Below are 23,756 nucleotides of genomic sequence, written 5' to 3'. Positions count from 1 at the left end.
ATGTTGTTAGGAAAGAGAGAGGCAAGGAAAATAAAATTACTGCTAACGCTCAGAGATCGGCAGGAGTCCTACTTGCCTAATCTTACCGGTGGGAGCAAGCGGCTGTTGTAATCCAATTATAGCAGCATAAGCAATTTGTTAGACACTCCGCATAATGTAACAATTTCCCAATAAACTCTGACTTGTAATAACGTCGGCAAGAGCCCACATAAATCTGCCCGAATGGTGGGGGCTGGAGTGTTCGGCTGGGGGCTTGTAATCTGTGCCATCAGCACGTTTTGTGGAGTGTGGTGTGGTGCAGTCTTTCAGTGCAGGAATTTTAAGGGGAAAAGCATGGCACGCCCCTCCAAGAGAACACCATTAGCAAGGGTCGAAAGAGATACCAAACAAAGCTAGGAGGTGGCTTTTCTAGGAGGGAGGAAAAACCAACCCCCAAACGCAAGGCTCTAGCTGATGAGGATTTAAAAATATTAAAAAGCAGTAATGAAAACTGTAGCATTTTAAATTACATCAGGGGGAGGAGGGGGAACTAGAATTACATCTGGTTTGGAGGGGGAGGGAGGAGAATACCCTTCTTTATATTTAAGCTGTTTAAATATTAAAAAAGAAGCTCAAGTCTTGAAAGGGATGCTCTGTGCTTACAAGACAGAGAAACCACAGATCCTGTCCCAAGCAATTCATAATCTACAGAGGAAAAAATTAAACCTTTTCTGCTATCCAGTTACTCTCCCGTTGTCTTTCTTGCAGCTCCTAGCTGACTTCATGCATATTGGCACAGCATCTTGATGATGTGTCTGAGAGATAAAACGTAGGTCTAGAACCATTCACTTTGAGCGTACCCCAGTGAATTTAACTTTTTTGGCACAATGATGAATGTCCCCTCTGGTTCATGCAGATCTACACAAAGAACTAATCTAATTTAGATATTATTTAAAAGTAAAATCAGTCTGCTGTGCTCTGCCTGTCACTCTTGGAGTACGTTGCCAGTTAGAGCATCATAGACACCAGTTTAAGGTTTATGTTTAGCAAGATTTAAAGTACCGTATTTCTGTTAATCCCATTATTTAGCATTTCCCTTTGCTAGGATGCAGATAGGCAGCAGGCAAGATAATGTAGGTCCTTTATGTATAGCACAGAGACAGTAAGAGGTCCAGGATTTTCAGCATTTTCTTAACACTGCTGTGGTGTAAAAATGCCTTATTTCATACTGCTAACAATACTTTATTCATTTCTTAGCTCTGAGATCCTGTGAGGCTTCAGTGTGGAGTGACATTTCTGATCCCGTTCCCAAGTTGTGGCAGCACAATGCCTTTACATAGGGAAAAAGTAGTTCCCAGCCATACAAAACAGTTTCCCTTATTTGGACCTTCTGCTCTCAGTCCCTGTGTTTTGATGCTGGGCTAGAGAGGTTCTTTTGCATAGCCAAAAAAACCCCAGCAAAAAAAACAAACCCCAAACTAAATCACTGACCTTGTACATGCAGCTCATACAATTATGCCTGTACCATGTCTGCCTTTATGGTAGTACTGTATTTTGTGTGATTTTGGGGTGTATTTACATATTCACCTGTCATACTAGTCCTGAGATGATTTTTATTTAAACTGTAGAAGAGTAGCTGAGACGTGCATGCAGGCTGCCGTGAGGATAATGCTGCATATTTTGCCCTTCTTTATGTGGAAGTCAAGCTTCCATTGTTCTTAATCTTTGTTGTCTGCCAGCGTATCAAAATAACAGGCTGAGACAGCAAGCATTTCCAAAAGTATCCTAATAAATATTTTCTTGCTACGTAAGTGCACCTAAAAAAGTGTGTTTAAAGAGGACAGGTATTATCTTAGTTTACCGAAGCTGAATCAATAAACTGCAGTGCTTCTAATAAAGCCACTCAGTGTCTGGGTTTAACTAATGGCTGATTTTCACGGCTTTGACAGTGAGCTGTGTGCGTTATTTTCTCCTGATATTGTAAAAATAATGAGAGCAAATTAGAACAATCAGTTTACCCCGATAGCTGCTGATTGGAGGTGATGGGCAATATGGCAGCGGGTAATCCATCTTCGGGCTCCTGTCACATTAACTTCAGCAGTGTGGAAAAGATCAGGCGGAGCGAGTGGGAATCCTGCCCAATCAGAAAGCCGAAATTAATGAGAAGAGCATTGTTCTGTGATCAACCTTTTAATTAGCAAGAGTGGAGATGGAGGGAGTGATGAAGCTGGCAGCACAGCTGCACAATGCTGGGCATGTTTTCGGTGAGGGGGAGGAAAAACATGGGTTTTAAATTACCCCTTCTGTGCTCCCTGTACACCGGCAGTGTGTCTTCATTCTAACCCCCTTAAAAGATCTTAATAAACAGCCACATCCAGGTTAATACTGCAAACGTGGCTGTTACTAATGAGTAGTTTCGAAGTAGGTTGTTTCGGGGGTCATTTAGGAAAATGTTGATCACTGTTTACAAAAAAGGAGAGAGAGAGAGAGACAGGGTTTGGTGTTAAAGTTTCACTGCATCAAGGAAAGAAGGGGAGGGAGATGGATAAAATTAGAGTAAGGGACTGCCTGTTTTAATACTCCTCTCCTTATTTAGTATATGTTTGAAATAAGATTCCTCAGTATATATTTGAAACGAGACACTCCTCAGTTAAAAATACTATGTGTGCCATGTGGCTTTCAGCAGCAAAAAAAGAGGAGAGATCAAATACTGGGTTGATTTTCTAGTGCTCCTTTTTGGTGGTTTTTTTTCGATGTGTTTTTTTGCCCCAGTATTTTTCGGGTTATTCACTTAACAACAAGAAATTATAATTAAAAATATTTGACTGCTGTAATTGCTAAGATTGACTTGGGGTTTTTTCCTAGTGGTTTGAGAAAATCAGAGTTTTCTCAAGTACATTCTAAAAAGAGACACTGGAGTTAATGGCTGTCAGTTCTGAATACCAGTCTTAGGAAAATGTTTTTCAGAGCAATTTCTGGAAAGGAAAATAAGAAATGTTAGAAAATAATGTTTGCAGTGGGAGTGTAGCTACTTCTGATTACCACGGTTCCTGTTCTTCCTGCCTTGCTCTTTGTATTGTCGTTTTCAGGCAATTCTCCTTCCCCTTAATTCCCAAAGAAGTTGTAGTGGTAGAAGAGTGAGGCTCCATCACTCTGTGCACAGCAGCTGTGCTGTTTTCCTTTCATTTTTCTAATCAGGACACAGGCTCTCTTTACTTTTAGGTATTCTACTTTCTGATGCTGAAAAGCAAATAAACTCTTGTCAGTTTGCAAGAGACAGCAAAAGTCAGCGCCCTGCATCCAGCAACCTGTATGGGCTGTTTGTGTGAGTTGTGAGCTCACACCCACCGGCAACTTCGTGTTGCCTGCTTTAGGCAGCATGCTGGGAAGGAAAGCTGCTCTGGGTGAGGTTGGCTCCTTTGGGGTTTAGTTCCAGGCAGATCTCACCATCTTTGCTCACTGCAGTGTTTGGAACTTTCCTAGTTTGTAAGAGTGATGTAACCTCTTTCCTTCTCACCCCTCTTTAAAAAATGAGAGCTTTGTATGTGTTTGGTGGTGTCCACATAGTTTTTGTAGCCTGAAAGACAGTGCATCTCCACAAAGAAGTTAACCTGGTAAATTGTAGACTTTCTATACTATCTAACCAATTGTATTTCTAATATAATAATGAGTGGGGCTTGCGGTTCTGCCTGTAAAGGTTGTCTTAATATTTTCCTTTGCAAGAAACAGTTTCAATTTTTTATAACTTTGTCACTATTTAACCCTTTGAAGAAACATTCTACTTCAGCCTCCCACTCCCTGCAGCCTGAGGCAGAAATAAAATTTGGTGTGTGGGATGAACAGTATTCACTTAACAAACAGCTGTTCAATATTTTATTTTATTCGTATTGCTTGTTCTGTGCCCCAGGCTGTATTTATTGCATGCGTTTTAAGTCCTGGTCAGAATATGGAAATACAGACTTCCTCCTGGGGGTTTCCCCTGCAGTTTCCGTGCTTCACAAACCTTGATTAATCCTTCCAGTGTTTCTTGGGGTGAGCATTGGACCCACAGCATCCCTTTTTTGCAGAGAGTTCAAAAGTTACTTCAACAACTGAAATCTAGGGAGGAAATAGTTTATTTATAGTAAGCAATGAGGTCTCGCAGGAGGAATATTAGATTAGGAATTATGAACCCAGATTTTGAGATATCCGTTATCTTTGTCATATTCTGCTTTTCTGTCTCCGTTCTGTCATCTGTAAAAGGATAATGCTGCTTAACATTTCCTTGTTTGACTTTTGGGAATCTGGAAACATGCTATCAGTTGAAGCATGTTTTGTATTTAAGCACTATTTTTGTTTATATACACCTAATGTTGATTTGGGCTCTGTTGTTGGGGTGTCTTCTCTCTCCCCAGGACCATCTACATTTTTAAAAGGCTGTGTTAGACCTGCATCCTGGGAAAGATGCACTTACCAATGGTTGCATTCAAGTGGCAGTCAAATATGATCCTTGTGGGAGGCAAGAGGAAAGTCTAAGAGAAAGTGGACAGTTACTAAGCCAAACATTCTTCTTCTTGTGGCATAAAACACTGAAAGCTCTCAAAACCTTTTGTTCTCCTTTAGTAAAACTCAAGACCCAGTAAATTATTCCACAGCTGCTTAAATCAGTTTGTCAGTTTCCAAAGAGATTCCCCTGTGGGCAGAAACCAAGTGGTAAATTCTTGCCCCAAAGTAATCATACAGCAGGAGAGTAACTGGAAAGATGCAATGCATTACAGAATCCACCTTAAGTATGGAGCTTAACACCGTGACTCTGTAATGGGATGTCCCAACATGGGGTATAATATCATAAATACTGTAAATATGCCACTTGTGAATTAATAGGCAGCCTTGGGATTGTTAATGTTTACATACATGTTAAAATGAACATAGAGCTAATACTAATTCTTTTTTAACCTAATAAAATAATTTCATTCTAGCTCCTGACTGGGTTTTGCAAGTGTATGTTTTTACCAGTGTTGAATTTCTTGGTTGGGTTGTTTGGTTTTGGGTTTTTTTGATACTATTTTCAGTTAATTTGATTTAAAGCATTTCACATATTTTTCACATTGCACTGTCTGCATTCTGCATTGTCTCTGTGCAGATTTCCTGCCTCTCTCTTTTTCATCCCTACACTGGCTCTCTCTGTTTTGGGGCCTTTAGTTTGAGAGCTGCTTTGAGACTGGAGAACACTGTCTTCACAGCAAGCTGGGGGCAAAGTCATTCTTTGAGGTAGTTGTCTTCACTTTTTTTAATCTGATCTCTCTGATGTTTTTGTCTGCCATCTTTCAGGATCACAAGAGCTGTGTGTAGAGTGTTACTGCTTAGTGCCTTCTCCTTGAGGCTCAGTGAGCTTAGGGAGCTTGGACATAACTCTGCAACACCCTATGAAGCAGCTGCGTAGTATCTCAGGAGAAAAGGGATGTGTTAGCCACACTCTGGCAGGAACCTGCAGAGAGCCAGGAGTAAAAGTTGTCCTGTAGCTCTACTGACAGTGTTAACATCTGCTGCAACTACAAGCGCATCTTTCACGTAGGTACGTGCTTGCTTTCTGGACTCCCACCAATTTTAATCACAAGTTCAAGAACCATCTTCTCTTTATCAAACTCCCTTTAAAATGCTCCTCATATGAATATAACTTTCTGAACATCAGGACTGACATGGAAGTGAACCCCATAGAGCAATATACCTACTCCTGTCCAGCTAGTGGTGGCCTGAGGCCACTACAAGGCCAAGGCCACTTGGCTTTGATGCACAGGCAAGTTCTCAGGCAATGCTGTGTGTGCTTTCAGGGGGTTACAGCCTTTTGGGACCTAAAGAGTATCTAAAGAGATCCTTACCCCACCAAGACTCCTCTCCGGAAAGAGGTGGCTTTCATCTTTGAGGAAACTACCCAGAATCCCTGTCCAAACTCCTGCGGGGCATGCTGCTGCAAGTGACATTGTATGGACAAGCCAGCCTAGTCTCAACCTAATAAAAAAAAGTATTAAGTAATTTGAGCTTATACAGGCAGAAATCTTCCCAGAACCCTTCCCTCTCTTTTCACCCTGCTCTGTAGCTTCCAAAGAGTCCCCATAAACACATTGCTAGAAGGAAGGTCTCGGGGAACCAAGCACACACCAGGCTATGTTTAAGTAACGGAAGTTCTGAAAGCATTTTCCCTGTAATGTTCCCAAGCAGAATGCTGGGCTCCTGTGGTCTACCTAGAATATATATGCATTGTCCAGCACACCAAAAGCCTTTCTGAATACTGTTGATGAAGCAAAAACCAAGCCTGTTTGCATTACATGTTAGAAAGTTCCTATCTCTAGGGAAACTATCTATATTTTACTTAATCCAGTTATCATTTCTTTCTTTGCTCTCTGAGGGCTAGCAAACTGTCTACTGTTGACAGAATATCAGCAACATTCTTTTTTTAAATTTCTCTCTTTTTTTATTTTTTATAAAAAGCTGTGTTAAACAGCGTTACAATTTTCAGACTCAATTTAGACTGACTTTTGCGTGTTGAAAAGTAATAGTAAATTTCATATATTAAAAGGTTTTGTATGTTTTTTGTAGCTGTATTAGCAATACTCTTCTTTATACTCTTCTACACATGGTATTACTCTTCCACAGAAATCCTTCTTTTCTTAATGCAGTAGTCTTTATTATAGGTGAAACACTTTAAAATTTGAGATTCAAAATTTTCACTTAATTTTAACTGTCATATATGCAGTATGAGTCAACATGTGATACATAGTAATTTTGTTTCTTGGGTAATGAAACATGGTATCTGCTCTAAAAAGTGTAAGTACATTAAACTTCTTTTGTTAATAATTTTAAAACACAAGGATAACATTTATTTTAAGACAAATAATTTTGTAAGTTTACCTATTAAGGTTTCTTTATTAGCTGAACAGTTACTTATAAACTGTTTCAGAATGTAGTTTCTCTTTAAAGACATAAAACCTTAGCTGTACTAACGAAATTAATGCATATTTTAAAGTACTGGTTCCTGAAATACATCTTGTAGTTCCCATGAAGGTGGGGTCAGAGAAATGTGAATTTATACATTGCATAGATAAGTTATCAGCTGGGAAATGGAGCAGCTGATACAATATACTGTTGAGTCTGCAGTCTTGTATCCTACAATAATGCATAATAGAAAAAGTATTTATCATTGGACAACCTGATGTCTTGTCCTTGGTTTACTTCCAAATATGTAACTTCCTTTATTTCTGGTAATTTTTTACCATAGTAACTTCTTTGGATCAAGTACTGACAAGTAGAATCCCTTCTACTATGAAAAACCAGATCAACAGGCTTCAAATCCTATCCTCAGGTGGAGACACATTTTCTTTCAGAGTTTCCTGATACTGCACTAAAGAACTTTCCATCTTACGTGGGACCTCAAGTTACTCAACATAAATAGTCTGTGTGGAGGTCAGACACTTGCCTCCATCTCCCTTCTCTCAAAGTAAATCACTATCAACTGGCAGGATAGGTTTTGATCCTGATGGTTGTAAGAGTTGATTTGGAGCTGTACTGGGATCCAGCTGGCACCTGTCTGAGTTTGTGCTCTTTGGAATCCCAGGAGTTTTTGGATAGACACTGCAATCTATACCCATATAACTGGTCAGTTAAAGGCACAAGACAGCAACAATATTGAAATCAACCATGTACCTTTTCTTCCAATTGCTGAAACAATAGACAATTGGCCCTGGAGAAAATGGAGTTCATAGTTACAACATGTTGCTGCCCAGCAGATCTTGGCCTGATCTTCCCGGTAAGTGACTTGAAGGGAACTCCTCCAGCAAAAGTGCCTCCATAGCAGGGACACTAAAGTCACTTACATTACTCACATCTGGATCTTCATCTGACATCCAAACATCACATGAATGAAGAACTTAAAGGTTTGTCCCAGATCTGTGAGAGTTTACCTGGATGCAGTGAAGGTATGAAAAGAGATATCTCTGTTCCCATGTAATACATTTATTGTAAATGCATCAGACATCATGCAGGATGTCCTGTGAAACCAGTGAGAAGCACAGTGAATATGGCCTCAGGGCAATGTGAAGTTACTTGGGAGTTTCCTGGAGGCAAGATCGATGGATAAAACCTCACCAGAATAAATAGTGTTCCTGCGTGTCGTGTGCAACTTAGCAGTTCAGCACATGGTGGAAAGGTGTAGGTTGTACATTTCATAAATGTCAGATAGGCTTAAGCTCACTGGGCACATGCCAGACTGAAAATTGACAGCTCTTTCAGTCATCCACGAGAGAGGAATGAAGCCCCATCTTTGTGTATTAACAAATTGGAGTCCACAGTCCCATCAATGTTCTGTACTCATTGAAAGTCACTTTGCTTAGTTAACAATCAGCAAGTTTGCATCTGTGCCTTCTCAGGTATGCTCTGAGCTATGAAGTGATGAATGTCCTCCTGCAGAGCAAGACGTTACCTGCTTTGTTATTCAAGAAGGGCTGGAAGGAGGATCCAGGGAACTACAGGCACATCAGTCTGACCTTGGTGCTGGTGAAGGTCATGGAACAGATCATCACAGGGCACATATGGGACAAACAGGTGATCAGGCCCAGTTAGCATGGGCTTATGAGAGGCAAGTCCTGCTTGTCCAGCCTGATCTGTGATGAGGGAAAGGCTGTGGATGTGTCTGCTTAGACTTTAGTGAAGCCTTTGACATCATGTCCCACAGTATTCTCCTGGAGAAAGTGGCAAAGCCCAAAGAGTGGCGGTGAATGGAGTTAAATGCGGCTGGTGGCCAGTTACCAGTGGTGCTCCCCAGGGCTCAGTATTGGAGCCAGCTCTGTTTAGCATCTTTATTGACGATATGGACAAGGGGATCAAGTGTACCCTCGGTAAATTCGCAGACAACACTAATTGGGTGGAAATGTTGGTTTGCTTGAAGGTAGGAAGGCTCTACAGAGAGATCTGGACAGGCTGAATCGATGGGCCAAGGCCAACTGTATGAGGTTCAGCAAAGTGAAGTGCTGGATCCTGCACTTGGGTCACAACAACCCCACACAGTGCTACTGGCTGGGGGGGGCAGAGTGGCGGGGAAGCGGCCCGGCAAAAAAGGCCCGGGGGATACTGGTCAACAGCAGCTGATCATGAGCCACCAGTCGCCCAGGTGGCCAAGAAGGCCAGTGGCATCTTGGCTTGTATCAGCAGTAGTTTGGCCAGCAGGACCAGGACTGTGATCATCCCCCTGTACTCAGCACTGGTGGGGGCTGCACCTCAAATCCCGTGTTCAGTTTTGGACCCCTCACTGCAAGAATAATATTGAGGTGCTGGAGCAAGTCCAGAGGAGGACAACAGAGCTGGTGAAGGGTCTGGAGCACAGGCCAAATGAGGAGTGGCTGAGGGAGCTGGGGGGGTTCAGCCTGGAGAAAAGAAGCCTGGGGGGAGACCTTATCACTCTCTACAACTGCCTGAAAGGAGAGTGTACTGAGGTGGGGTCAGCCTCTTCAAGTAACAAGCGACAGGACAAGAGGAAATGGCCTCAAGTTGTGCAGGGGGGGTTTAGATTGGCTATTATGAGAACTTTTTTCACTGAATTGTTTATGGAGCATTGGAACAAGCTACCCAGGGAAGCTGAGTCATAGACCTGGAGATATTTAAAAAGCTTGTATATGTGGCACTTAGTTTAGTGGTGGACCTGGCAATGTTAACAGATAGACTTGATGATTTGGGAGGTATTTTCCAACCTCAGTGATTCCATGATTCCACCTTCTGGGATCTTGCAGGTCACTGGTTCCAGCCTCTTGTCTTGTAGATACTACTTTGTCCCCTTAGTGAACTTAGGAAGTTCCATCTTACAACCAGTTACAGTCTGGTCTGTGGTCTTTTTTTCATTGTTTCCATCAGAAGATTTTTCCAGAACCCAGTTGTTCTAATGACTGGAAATCCTCTACTGAGTTTCCAAGCTAGTTTATTCATGGAGAGATTGTACCAGTGGTTCTTTGTTTCTTCATTTTGTTTTAATAGTTCTTGTTCCATTTTTGATGTTTATCCACATACAGTTTTAGAGAGCTGTCATACCCACTTCTTTTTTATTAGGACAAATTGAATGGTCCTTTGGGAGTGGTATGATTTAAGAAATGGAAGAGAAAGCATTTGTGGTTGAGGACTTAGTTTTCTAGGAAAAAATTATTTATGTTTACTTTTCTGATCACTCTCTTTTAGGCAAAAGTTGTCGAATTATTGCCTTGAACTGTACTTCAGGTATTGACAGTCTTACATACATGTAAAGATTTAATCCTTCTGGCTGATGCAGTGATACAACCTGCATCCTTCTGAAAGAAAGAGGAAGCTTGGACAAATCACTGCATACTCCAACTTGTTATTGTCAGGTATCATGGTCTCTTGATTTTCCTGGAATATTTTTCTGCCCTGTGCAGTACTCAGCAAATACTACTGCTTGACTGGAATACAGAATCACCAGTAGTCACTGCCACTAATTGGAAGATTTTAAAATTTACAGTTTTCTCGGAGGGAACTTGTAATGGGAAATAACTCATGTTGTGCAGTAAAAGCAACTGTTCCATATTTTCCTTCATGTATATTTAACACAATCTGTAATTTACAAAAATAGATTTGAATTAGTCTGCCTGTGGAAGCTCATACCTAAGATAACTTCAGCAAGGCAGGCAGGCAGTCCCTTGTTGCTTGTAACCGATGGCTTAGTTGAGGCTGCAGCTTGGAGGGAGACAGCAGTAGTCACTGTATACGTTGCTGAACCTTACTGTTGAGGAAAATTAAAAATGAGCAGCAAAGTAGTTGCTCTCACAGTCCTGAAAATAGGATTCAAAGTGGCTGCAGTTACTTATTTTACCATAATAATGAATCTTGACATGCAAGTAGTCCTTACCTGCTCAACTCGTGTAACCAAGCTGTTTGGGTCCTGTGCCCAACAGGCAAACTTGTTTTCCTGATGCCCTGAATTTGTGAAACACAATAGGTCTATCCTAAATGTGTGTGCACAGGTTCAGATTTAACTGTCTTCATAACATTAGAGTGTGAAAAACTCCTGTTGCTTCTCAACACACAATGAAACCTTTGTAACAGTGATGACAAACTGAGAATTTAGTTAAAACATTACCACAATATTTCAGCATTGTTTTTTCTGACCCCACTTCTCTCACTTTAAACAGTTGCTTTCATGTTTAGACTAACATTCATTTAGAAGAAAATAAAAGTGTAAACCACTTAACAACTATACTACAAAAAATCAGTTAATTAACTAAGACTTGTAATTTCTCAGCAAAGAAAGCTCCCTCTCTGACAAGTAAACCTTCCTTATAGGTCTTTGATTGTAGATAATAAAAGTGTTCTTAATTAATGCCAATTATGTGCATTTGTTTTCTTTCAAGTCACTGGATTTTACAAAATTGTGTGAACTACAGAGCTGAAGCAGGTTTTTCTCCTGCCATGTTGATTTAGATCTGTCAGCCCTATTCTGGGGTAATCTGTTGGTAACCCCAAATAGTTCTGAGGTGGGTTGTAATAGGAGTATTTCAAGGCTTGATTTAGAAGGTTGCAGATGATTAGACTTCACAGGCAGTTAATTCATTGTAAAACCTGAGTTTTGAAACTGGTTCAGGTCATAAGTGAAGATAAGTTTGGAATTTAATAGTTTGTGGAGAGTATCAGCTGAAGTTCCTAGAGAACACATGCATCATAGAAAAATTGACAGTTTTTGAAAATTTTTAAATAGTTGGACAGATGTAATTGAAAGTCAGTATTGGATGTCTGAACAGATGAATACTGCCTGCTCTCAACTTGTAAAGCCAGAGGGCAGGTGCATCTGCAGTATTCTTGAAGAACCTGGTCTTTGGTTGCTGCAAAAAATGAACAGCAAAGGCTTTGTGAGCCCTAGAGTTGGAAACTCTTATTAAAAATAATTCTCTATACAGCATCTTTTAAAAAGAGTTTCAGATTTTGCTTATGATAAATGAACTACATCAACATCTGACAATTATAACTATCCAAAAGCCTGTCAAGTGTATGTGAACTTTGATAGTGAGGTTAGTAACACAGAGTCACTTAGGTTGGAAAAGACCTCACAAGGTCCAGCCTTCTGCTCATGGCAGAGCCAATATTGAATTCATTACTCCCAAGTGAGCTTCACTGCCAGGTACCTACTTCTCCTGGGTTTTACATCTACAGAACATCTACCTATAATTTGAGGTCTCAGACTGCACCCAGAAATGAAGCCAGCACGTTCTTTGCGTGAGAAGGGCAACATTTTCCCCTAGCTGTTGCCTGCCTTTATCTCCTAAGATAGCACCAAGGACCGCATCAAGTTATGTAGTCTTGAAGTAACAAAGACACAAAAACAGCTGCAAGCTGTTTTCCTAAAAGGAAGATATATTGCTGCTAATATACAGAAGGAATCACAGGTCTCAAAAGTTTCAGTATTTGGTCATGTATGGGGGGGAACTGCTGCTGCTGTCTTCCTGCAGTGTTGTCAGCACCACCTTTTACCTGTCTCATTCAGACCCAAGCCACAGCTCTGTGGGGGTGGGGGCAGAACAGATGGGTTGTGGTGTCAGCCCAAGAGACACCCGGCTGAAGGTCACCAGCCCAACTAATGGATCTGCAACTGCTGAGATCTTGCTTTCACTTGAGATGTCCTTTTGCTGCTGCTGGACAGGTCAGATGTCGCACTGTAATCCTCTCCTGCCACATGCAAGAGGTGTGGGAAGAGAGAAGTTGTTGCCAGTGCTTTTCTTCAAGACCTCTTAAGGGGATAAAAGGAACGGCCTTGGATGCCATCTGTACTGCAGAAGGAAGGTCTGTGTGTCAGGATCTGGGTGCAGCAGCAGGACTGTGTACAGAGTTCGGGCCCAAAATGGCAAGGACAGCTGTCAGATGGGACTGAGGGACATCGGCAGGCGATGTTGGGAAGTTTTGGTCAGGTGCTTCTGTCATCTACTCGGGTCTGGTTACTTCTAGTCTTTCTTATTGGACTTGTCAGAGACATAAAAACGTAGTTGTGGATAGCCTAACACATCCTACTGTATTTCCTCATCTCTGTCACATACAAATATTAAAATCACAAACTTCTAAACCCAGGCGATGTTCTGAAGTCCCCCAGTGGTTACACGTCAGAATGGCTGTGATGAGTAAAGAAACTTACCTAAAGCATGTCCTCCCTAGGGCACTTACCTTCGGGATGTGAGTTGTTGCCATGTCTGTATTGATTTTGGGGTGGTATCTGGGTATCTCAGTTCGAGAAAATTCAATGTGAAATTTTTTCATAACACACGCGACTTTTTATTCTGCTTTGGAAGGCTGTGGAAACAATTAGTACTGCTGCATTTTTTCTAACTGGTGAAGTGAGACCACACCTTTACTAACGAGTCTGTTTTGTTTTCGTTTTTGCATGACAGTTTTGTTTGCTGATGCTTGAGGGGAAGTTTACACTCATGTGGTGTCACTTTGTGACATTGCCCTCAACGAGCACCTTTGGTGCAGAGGCTTGGTTCCCAGCATTAAGCAGTGCTTTGTCTTTGTGTGAAGTGTGTTGGGACACATCTGTTTAACTGATAGACTTGTGAAATGAAGAGGAGTGACTTGCCTATGGCAGCACAGGAAGACAGTGGGAGACATAGGAGTAAAAGTGGAAAGACTTGGCTCCCATTTTCCTTTCTAATTTTTACATTGTACTGCCAGCTTTCAGTTTATCAAGAATTAATAAGGATTTTTTTCTGTCTTCAGCATTGTGCAGAACTCAGCAGTGTTGCACCTTTTTAGTTTTACTTAAGCGGCGTTACTCAATATTTAATGTGAAATAGAAGCACGTAATTCACAACTGCAGTCAGCTGCATTGGGATGTTTGTCAGCTGAAAGGGGGGTGAGGTAGTAAGACTTTTTTATGCCATGAAAATTAAAAATTTTCAACAACTTTTTCATTTAGTTTCTTGCTACACTTCACATTGTACACACAGCTGACATGATAATCCTTCAGCTTGTCCTAAATTACATTTTAAAGTAGAGATCAGTTAATTACAGCAGTCTGAGTATTTTTAATCGGTTATAGAGGGAATTTATAATGACACTTGTTTCTCTTGAATTTCAGATAAATTAGTGGATGTGTTCTTAATTATGCATGTGACAAAAAAAGTAAATCAAGTAAAAATTACAAACAACAGTACCCAAGACTGCTTTGAGTGAGATTAGATAGTCACAGTTTAGCATCTATGGCTCTTCTATTTGGAGAGTGCTAGAGGGAGCTCTAACCCCTCTATCGAGGAGCAGGCTGTCAATGGTGCATCTCAGAGTTTGGGCTGTGGTAGGAAGCGTTGACTTCTTTTGACGTTTTAATTTTGTTTTATGGCAGGAGGTTGCATATGGTTTTTCCAGGCATAAGCCCAAATTGCTCTTCCTAGATGAGAAGATGCAAATAGTGTGTTTGTGAGTGTTCTATTATTAGATTCAATGCAGACTATTGTGAGCTACCTGAAAATACAGAAAACAAGTGAGAGATACCACAGAGGTGTTTAGCAAATAGTGAGTGCTAAAGTCTAATAGTCCTTTCCTTTCACAAAGGAGAAAAACTGTCACCACAGAAGACCTAATGATACTTAAAAGAGGATACATTTTAAACTGTTGGAAGTAGAAGCTACTTTACTCAGCGTGTAATAGGTTCTTAGATGTTTATCCAATTATTATAGTAGAAGTTATAGAAAGCAGTGGTGGTTGTTAGATACATTTACAATGGGATGCATCAGTGTGTGAAAATGGAAGAAATTTCTCACATCATATGCTTCACACTGATAACATTCTTGATATGACAAGAAAGTAACTCTTAGAAATGGGATGAAAAGAAGAAAAGGAAACTTGGTTTTTATTTGTAGAAAGGGGGAAATGTAGGTGAACTGATGCTATTTTCATTGTTTGTTAACAAACTCACTAAAAGTAACAGCAGAATCATGATTTTGAAGGAACGTTATGTGGAAAATACAGTATGTTGAAGGACCAAGTGAGGTTAGCAGTTCTGTTTTGCCACAATTTACTGGGGGATTTATATTCCTTATATGCTACGTTCAAATGCATCCTCTTTGATTGAGTCTGCTATAGGGAGAAGAATAATGGAAAGCTCCTTTCCTCCTTTAGTTTGAGGTATTTTTCTGAAAGATTATTGGCAGCTAAACACTGAGCCAAGGAGGAATCCCTACTGTAACAGTCTGTGACTTGGGCTTCTGAGTTGTGCAATTTGAGTGTCAGCTGATAGGGACAAAGTCTGCACAGCTGTGGAGCTGAATATGCCTTCTTGAAGTGCTGTTAGAGCTGGTCAGCTGCTGTAGCAGAGGGTACTGGTTTCTGCCTTTCTTCTGTCATGTGCTTTTACATAGCAGCAATTGGCCTAACCCAACTTAATGCAATCCCTGAAGATACAGAATTCATTGTCCTTAAGCTTGTATTTTTGGAATCTGCTCCTCAGCTCATGAATCTCTTGCCAGGTACCCATCTTAAAATATAAAGTCAAAGAAAATTTTAAGGTAGGATGGACCTCTGGAGGTCTCCAGTTCAACTGCCTGTTCAGAGGAGGATTACTTCACAACCAGTTCATTTTGCTTGGAACTTTGTCCACTCAAATTTTTAAAGTCTTCCTTTTAATGTCCAGAGCTTTGCTTGCTACAGCCTGCTGCTGTTGCCCCTCTCCTGTCATTATGCACTTCTGAAAAGATTCTGTCTCTCTTTCCTCTGTAACCTCCTTTTAGGTAGTGGAAGGCTGGTGGATAGCCCCCAGTCTTCTCCAGGCCAAATACATTCATCTTCCTTAGCAATCCTAGGGATCCTCCATGGAAATCACCCCAGTTTGCCAGGAAGGTAACATTTGACTGAAAGTTTAGCAGAACAGCTCATCTCGAGGAGACAATGCTCTTTAGTGAGTGTGGGGTTATTGGATGATCTTGTAGGGGTTTTAGGACGCTACAAGGCAAAACCTCAAGATTTTGGCTGCAGCCCACTGACCAGCTTTCACTTAGCACTGTACAAGAATATTTAATGCATTTGTCCTCTTACAGCTGCCTCTGTGGTGACTGCTAACAGCAGTAGTATTGATATCAGCCAGTGTGAGCTGCTGAGATTCCTTTTCTAGATCTGGCTGCACTGGTAGGAAAGAATACCATGCAGCCTTTGCCTGGCTGCTGCAGGTTGCTGCCCTCCAGGATCTGTCAGCAAAACTGCAAACCTGCTCTCAGTTAAGATGAGGTGTTTTAGCGTAGACAGTTTAAATAGCAGGTCTCTGCTAACAAGCTTATTTTGACTGAAATAGGTTAGGGAGTGCTCGTGTAGCCAACTCCTCCAGCAGATCCAAGGAGTACATTTGCAATGGGAGCAGAGCACATACATGAATCTTGTGCTTCTCCAGAGTGCTGCTGGGTTTTTGTTTGTTACATCTCTCCAGTATGCCTGGAAATATGTAGTACTCCTGTAGCTGGGAAATGTTATATGATACCCAGCATGTATATGCCTGACTTCCAGTTCTGAATCTTTAATGTTGCCCTGGCCAAACAGTCTGGTGTGCGTGTGCCCTCTTTGTTGTTGGTAGCAAAATGCATCTCAAAGGAAAAAACTCATGGAAAATACTACTGAGTAAGCCACCTTGGAGGGCTCATGTTTCTCGGTGCTAAAAGCTTTACATAGGCAGAACCAGGTGATTTGAAAATCTCAATAGTGTTATGGAAAGCAGATAACAGATTTTTATGATCATTCTGTCCCTCTATTTTTGTGTTGTTCACAGTGGTATCAGTCTTCACTGTTACTTCAGCCATGTTTTGAATCACTTGAGTCCACCTACCTGTTCCTGGCTGCCTTTCTCTCTGAGTTAGGGGAGCATTCGAAGCAGGAAGGAAATCAACAGTAACACCCATAAACAGTAACTTCACTCATGCAGTAGATCATCCTTGAATGTTTTAAAAACAGAAGCAACTGTTCCAGAAAACTATGAAACTGCTGTTTAGAGCATTGTTTACTTGTGCCTCTCCCTGACATAAATGAGCACTTTGCTGCTGCTGGCCATTACCTGATGACTTTAGTAGACTGGTTCTCCAAGTCATAATGTGCATATTCCTTCCCTCCATTAACAGTAATAACATGTAATGGTCCCAGCAGTTCAACTCTGGTTCTGGTAGCCATGCCAAGGAAGAAAGCATTTCCTTTGGTGGTTTCCACTGAAAGAGATTTGTTGTTAATGGAGTGTCTGCTTTGAAATTTGTGTGTTACCGCTCTACAGTTAGTAAAAGGTGTGCTCTGAAATCTAGCTCTTTAAGAGGGATGGTGCCTGCCCTCCCCCCCATATGTCTAGATATGCATTTGGTCAGGGATCATAGTTTGGGAAAATAACATATGCCAGTGCTGTGCTGATGCAAGCAGATTTCTCATCAGTGCTTGTTATTTGCAAAGACATCGTGGAGATGATGAGGAGGAGAGGGACTCCCAATTCACATCCATTGCTGGCATCAGAGAAATTTTATTTTGGAGGTTTTTGTCAACACTTAAAATCTAGGTGGGAGACCTATATCGAAGGAAAGTTTACAGTAAGAGCTATGAGATTCCAGACAATTAAACTTTATTAGCCTGTCTGAAACATTAAGTATTAGCTTAAAAGAATAGTTTTTTAATCTCCTCTCCCTGTTGCTGTTTACTGTGTAGCAGCGTGGGAGGGGAGCATCTTGTCCAGCAAGGTATTATTGCTGCTCTTTGTATTGCCTATGTGCAAGTGCCCATGGCTCAGTCCTGTCTCCCCGGTCCCTAGAGAGACTCTGCATGTTACTTCTCTGGTGTCTGCAGCTTTTCCTGGCCCTGAACAAACTCAGCCTTTTCCCTTTCTTCTGTGTCTGAGGTAATATCCTTAGCCAGGTGCCCTCCAGGCTGACACCACATCATAGGTACTTAGATAGTACCTCTGAAAACTATTGCCCTCGCAGGATTTCAGAAAGTGCAGCAGGTTGGGCTGCTATGTCCAGCATAATTCCAGTGATCTTTCATCTAGATATATCCTTTCTTATCAAAGCTTTTCTGCAGTGTGATTAGAAACCAGATGTGGACAAGCAGCCTAAAGCTCCAGAGAGGCAAAATTGCTAGTTCCTTGGGTGCTGTTAATTTCAGTATGTGTGTTTTGAATTTTCTCTTGAAAATAAACAGTAGAGATGCTGTGGTTTCTTTCATGGTGCTTTCTTTTTGACTCTCAGATGTGATTGATGATCATCTACTTCTGGGTTATGTTCGTTTTTCAGAATGTTTCAGTGAGCTTTGCAGCGTGGAAAGTAATTCAGTACTGAGTGAGTAAGTCCGTATATGAGCTAAACCCATGGTTAACCTCACAGAGGCTGTTATGCGAGATGGAGGCGGGCAGAAGTGGGTAGATTCTAAACTGAGCTTTTAAAATAAAAGTAAATGGAGTGAGTTGTTTAATGACCTAGCATTGTAGCCTTGCTGTCAACTCAAACACTGGAAAAGCAGGTTCATCCTGCAAAGGAGAAAAATGAGGAGCTGGCTGCCCTACTCATGTCTCTCAGGTGCTATGGCTCATGAGATCGTGTTTTTTATGGTGAGACAACCCCCTCACATCCCCCAATTCTCAAAGCAAAGGAGTTCTTTTATAGGAAGCTGCCAGTGAAGAGCTACAAAGGAACTTCTTTCCCCTTTGCTTAGCCTTGGCAGTCTGGGAATCAGTTCTGCAGCATTTGGTAATTACAAGCCTAAAAAAGAAGCCAGCCATAGAAATTGAACCTGTATCATCTAAATTATTGTGTAACTGCCTTTAGGCCCTGCAAACAACACCCTTTAAACTGGATTCTCAAATAACTATCTCTGCCTTTAGCATGGAGGGCTGGCATACCTCAGCTCCATTTCACCACTTTTGTTACATTGCTGTGGTTGCATTGTCATGGCATTGAGCGCTACTTCATCATGGGCAGTAGCAAGCAATTCAATGGCCACACAAGTAACGTTGGGAAAGCCAGCTGGGCTGAGGTTCTCTGGCTAAGAGCACCTTTGCAGGCATCAAACCAAATAATCTTGTGGCCATGCTGGTACTTTTTAATCCCTCTGCTTTTCCCACATGCTTCTTACTTGATCCAAAATTCCCAAGCTTTTGCTGCTGGTGAAAGTAGTTTCGTGTTTGGATTCACAGCTGTGGGCATTTCTGATGTGGTCAATCTTGAAGAATATTCAAGATATAGAGGCAAGCATGACTTTGCTTTCATCGTGAAGTTCCTGTCTTTCCCTGCCTTCCTCAGCCCCTGGACATACACCTCCGTGGTTCCTTCCTTTGTCATTCCATTGCTTGGGTTTTTTTCCCCAGTGTCTTTTATCTTGTGAGTAAAGTTTGAACAGTACGCAGAAAGTTAACTGCCTGGAGTCTTTTAAATATAAGTAACACGCACCCAGTAATAAGCTGTCGGTTGTTTTTTTGCTGCCTGCAAAGAAACATAAACACAGCGCTCATTTCTGGCAGGTTTTTACTGTCAGAGTTTCTTCTATTATATTTATCTTACAATTTGCCAGGGGGTGAAGTTATTAAGTTTTAGCAGCAGCCATCGATCAAGTTCACAAGTTAACACGATAAAGGCTCTGTGCCGCTCCGATCCGGGAAAATGATGATCCTCACTCGGTAATTAACTAAATGAGAAAGTTAAATCTTACTTGAGAGCTGGGAGAGATGAAAGAGAGGTGTTTGTCAGTTTCTCAGTGGAAATTAGAAGCAGTTTTCTGCAATTCCCTAAGCTGCTGCTCTGTCATATTTTACATAAGCACTGGGAAAACGTCTTGTAATTAGTGCTGTCATGGAGGATTTTTTTTGCTGAAGGATGTTGGAATAATTCATTAGATTATCAAGAAAGGCTTGTGTCCTGAAATGATTAGCACAGTGAAATTTAAACCATTAACGATAACAAGTTTAGAGCTTGCTGCAGTGCAGAGGCACCCGGGGTATGTCTGTGCCTATTTCAATCATTTCTTATAATTAAACATTATGTCCTCTTTTTTCCGCCCCTTCACTAAGACCCGTCCAAAATTCCTGTTAAGGTGGCTCTGTCTAGATCAGTGACTTAACCACAATGGGCAGTGCAAGCAATTGGAGGTGAAATGCTGCAGTTGCAGAGAAGCAGTAAAGGACATTTGTCTGTGTCAGAGCCTGTGGTCCCAATGAGTCCTGGAAGGAGGGAAGAAGCCCAGTATGGCCTGTTGGTACTGGAATGTGGAAGAGAAGACCTTTCCTTTTACCTGGGGAGAAATTGAAATTTGCAGTGGTGGTCTAAGCTCTCAGAAGCTTAGACATCTGCATGCTGAAGATTTCAGAGCTTCAGCATGCAGATGTCTTGAAGGTTGAGAAGATCCCAAACCTTGCTGGGATCATTTAAGCCATTCTTAATATTCTAGTAGATAGTTTATCTTTAAGAGATGTCTTCTTGCATTGAGGAACTCAAAACTTGAATTAATCTACTCTGTGAAAGGTGCCTGAACAAAGTCCTCTGCAATGACTAGAGGATGTAATTGAAAAAAAATATATAAAAGTTGTGACCACTCATATTGATGGGTAAACACTATTGCTGTACTACAGTCAGAGGAGTTGCTTGGTTTTGTTTTTTTTCTGTGCTTTAGGAGGCTCCTTGGTCCCCTGTGCTGAACAAAACCAAAAGTAACCTTGTTTGTCATACATGGATTACAGCTGTGATAGACCATAGCTATTTTGTTTTATATGCAAAGCAGTAGATTTATCCAGTCTTTATTTATCTGTATTGAAATATTGCACCTTCCTACAAGCAAGCCATTATTTAGATTAAAGTCTTTTCATATATTAGTCCTCTTCTACTTCACTGGGCGTACAAATGTGCTTTGTGTTAAATGTAGCCATTTGGAGAAATGGTCTTGTAATTACGGGCTGCAGTGGAGCATGGTACGTAGATCCCTGAGCTAGTACCAACCTGAGGCACTCAATCCCCTGGGTTTCCTGGCACAGCTTATGAGATCAGGCTCAGCATCGTCGGAGGACACCTCTGCCATTCCTGCAGATGAGTCATGGTGCCCAGAGCCAGCTGGGGCACCTCTCAGCCCTCACGTACAGGGCTTTGTGAAAAGGGAGTCGGTAAAGCTTCAGCTGTTCCAGCTTAGTAGTTTGCTCTATTATGCCCAAATTTCCTCCCAGATGATAAACTACCAGAGCTTATTCTTCTTTGCCACTTTTGGAAGTGAAGCTTATAAAAAATTGGATTGTTCACAGTGCATTTGGATGGATATTTACCCTAGCAGTATGGATCGCATGTGGAACGGGTTTTTCTTTTTCGGGTGAGGCCTGGTTAGTGTATAAAGAGAGGGAAGAGGCTGTAGGCAATTTAATAATACAGATGCTTGATGATGTTTAGTCAATGGTTTTTTTTTTCCTAATAGGCCTTTTTCCCTGAACTGCCAGTAGATTTTCAGGAATCTTCAAATTCTGGAATTTTTGTTCTAAACTGTAGTTTGAGTGGTTTGGGAGCCCTGACAGTTTACCTGTCTCTACTGTGCAGAACTGGTGTGTTCATGGCATGTCCTGTCCTCTTGTCCCCCTGTTTGCACAAACCATTGGATCTACTGGGCACACCTCTGGGCTTATGCTCACTTCTTTTGGTGGGAAATCAGAACAGGCAAGGGTGCAAGCCAGGTCTCAAGATGACGTTGTAAGAATGCAGCTGAAGTATGAACCTAAAAAAATACGGTGTTCCCATGTTCACTAATTAGGGCATAAACATTGTAGCATGCTTTTCTTAGCAGAACCACTTTATAAATCTGGAGTTTCACTTCCAGAGCTGTTAAAAAGGCTGGTCAATGGACTCTTTATTTTGCTCATTATTCCTATCCAAGAAGGCTGTGTTCAGGCAGAATTAATTGTTTTGTCCCATCTGAACCATCTATTTGTACACACATAAGCCATCACTTGTATTTGCAGATGTTGCAACTTCTGTTTGATACCACAAACCAATGTTTTAGAAGTAATTGGGGAGCTGAAGACTGCTGGATGAAGGGTGTTCAGAAGGCAAGGAAAGGCTAGAACATGGTGCCACCCTGTGAAAGGAGCTGCACCTTTGTGGCCTTTGCACATCAGCTGTATACTCCTCTCAGGCTCAGTGTATTAGGCAGACTTCACAGTCTCTCAAATTAAAAGACAGATGTGTAGGTTTTTAGAAAATGCTTTGTAGAGACAGCCTGTTTTGTAAGATGCACAGCAAACAAAATGAGAAATTAAATGAGATCAAGCTTGTAGGTTACACATCTCCCCACTGTCTTAATCCAGCATTTTTACTGGGATGCCTGTTTTGCAGGCAGTTTAACTGCAGCAACACACTGCCACACACAGCCACAGCCACACATTCACACGGAGGAGCAGGAGTAAAGTTGAAAACATTGATCTGCAGAATGGAGCACTGATGGTGCTCTCAAAGAAACTTAAGTCAAACTATAATCTAGAAATAGAAAAAGCTGCTTGTTAAAAATGACAGCTATTTACTGTCTTTTTCTACCAAAGGAAGATCCAGCTCTGCTAGAAATGTTAAAAAGAGTATTTAGGTGCATTATCTCTAAGAAAATGAAATGTATATGGTGATCAGTTGAGTATTTTCAAATTACGGGGTTTTTGGTGTTCCAAAGTCAGGATTGCTGTTGGGATTGGGAGGTATTGAAGTTCAGGAGTTATTTACTCCCAAGAAATGAGAAACTTCTTCATTCCAAATCTACTACTGGTAACTAAATTTTGTGGTCTCTAAGTAGCCTGCTGTTTTGGCACTTGCTGAAAAGAGGCTTTTTTGTTGTTTTTCCTTTTTCCTGTAAAATCAGTTAATCCTTGCATTTCTTTTAGTTCACTAGATATCTTTGCTGAGAGATGTAGGGGCTCATTTTTTTACCTTAAAATTAATAAGGTCCCCTGGCGAGGTTGATGCTTGGAATTATCATCATAGAACAGAAATATGGCATCCCTACATCAGTGTTTTATGTGTTCTTATATCTGCGATTTATTTTTAATTATTTGATAATTAACAAAGAACCTCTAAATTTATTTTGTCAGTAAAAATGATGTAATAATATTGACTGTTATTATAATGCTGTCTGGTGCTAAACTGTTGCAGTGAAAGAGAAAATCACATGTTTTCAGCATGAAATAGGAACTATTTGACCAATATAAGAAAAAATAATTTCCCAACAAACAGTTAATCTTACTTGGACAAAGAATACCCTTGAAATGCAAAATGTGCACTTTTCTTCCAGTTAAATCATTTAGAAAACAGAATTTATATCTTACTATCAAGTAGTAAATTGAAATGTCAGTGTTCTGTTTTGTCCCTGAGACTCTTCTTTGAGCTGACTCCTTCTGACAAGATATTAACAGTGCTCAGAAAGTTGAAAATATTTTATTCTGTGAAAGAAGCATTTACCAAATGTCAGGGTGTATTTTAGCTCGCTTTGCTCTCAAGGTATAATTCAATCTTTTTCATCCATTTCACGCATTCCCTATGAATTTTAGCAGCAATCCATTCTTTAGGAAAAAAACCAACGGAGTACAGGTGCATCGCTGTTGGTGCATTGAACTGGTATATGTACGTTAGGAATCCAAATGCATTTTACTGTCTACATGTTAAATAAAGTGTTTATGTTAAACTGCTACTGAAGGTTTTCCATCTGACCAGAGCCCTTTGTGTGCAGCTCTGGCACGAGCCAGTGGGTTTTCCTGCAGGGGCGTCGGCTCCCCGCGGGGTGGCCCCACCGGGCCACGCGCCACC

The 23,756-nt window shown here is 41.1% G+C and overlaps 1 protein-coding gene across 5 annotated transcripts in view; it reads left to right on the top strand.

Annotated features, from left to right (window-relative positions):
• The window catches only part of BTRC (beta-transducin repeat containing E3 ubiquitin protein ligase), a 112,046-nt gene that overhangs the window by 58,731 nt on the left and 29,559 nt on the right, over window positions 1–23,756 (top strand). The window lies entirely within an intron of this gene.

The sequence above is a fragment of the Corvus brachyrhynchos genome, unplaced genomic scaffold (genome assembly GCF_000691975.1).
Source record: "Corvus brachyrhynchos isolate BGI_N302 unplaced genomic scaffold, ASM69197v1 scaffold61, whole genome shotgun sequence".
Taxonomy (NCBI): Eukaryota; Metazoa; Chordata; class Aves; order Passeriformes; family Corvidae; genus Corvus; species Corvus brachyrhynchos.
This window is presented reverse-complemented; position numbering and strand designations above follow the sequence as displayed.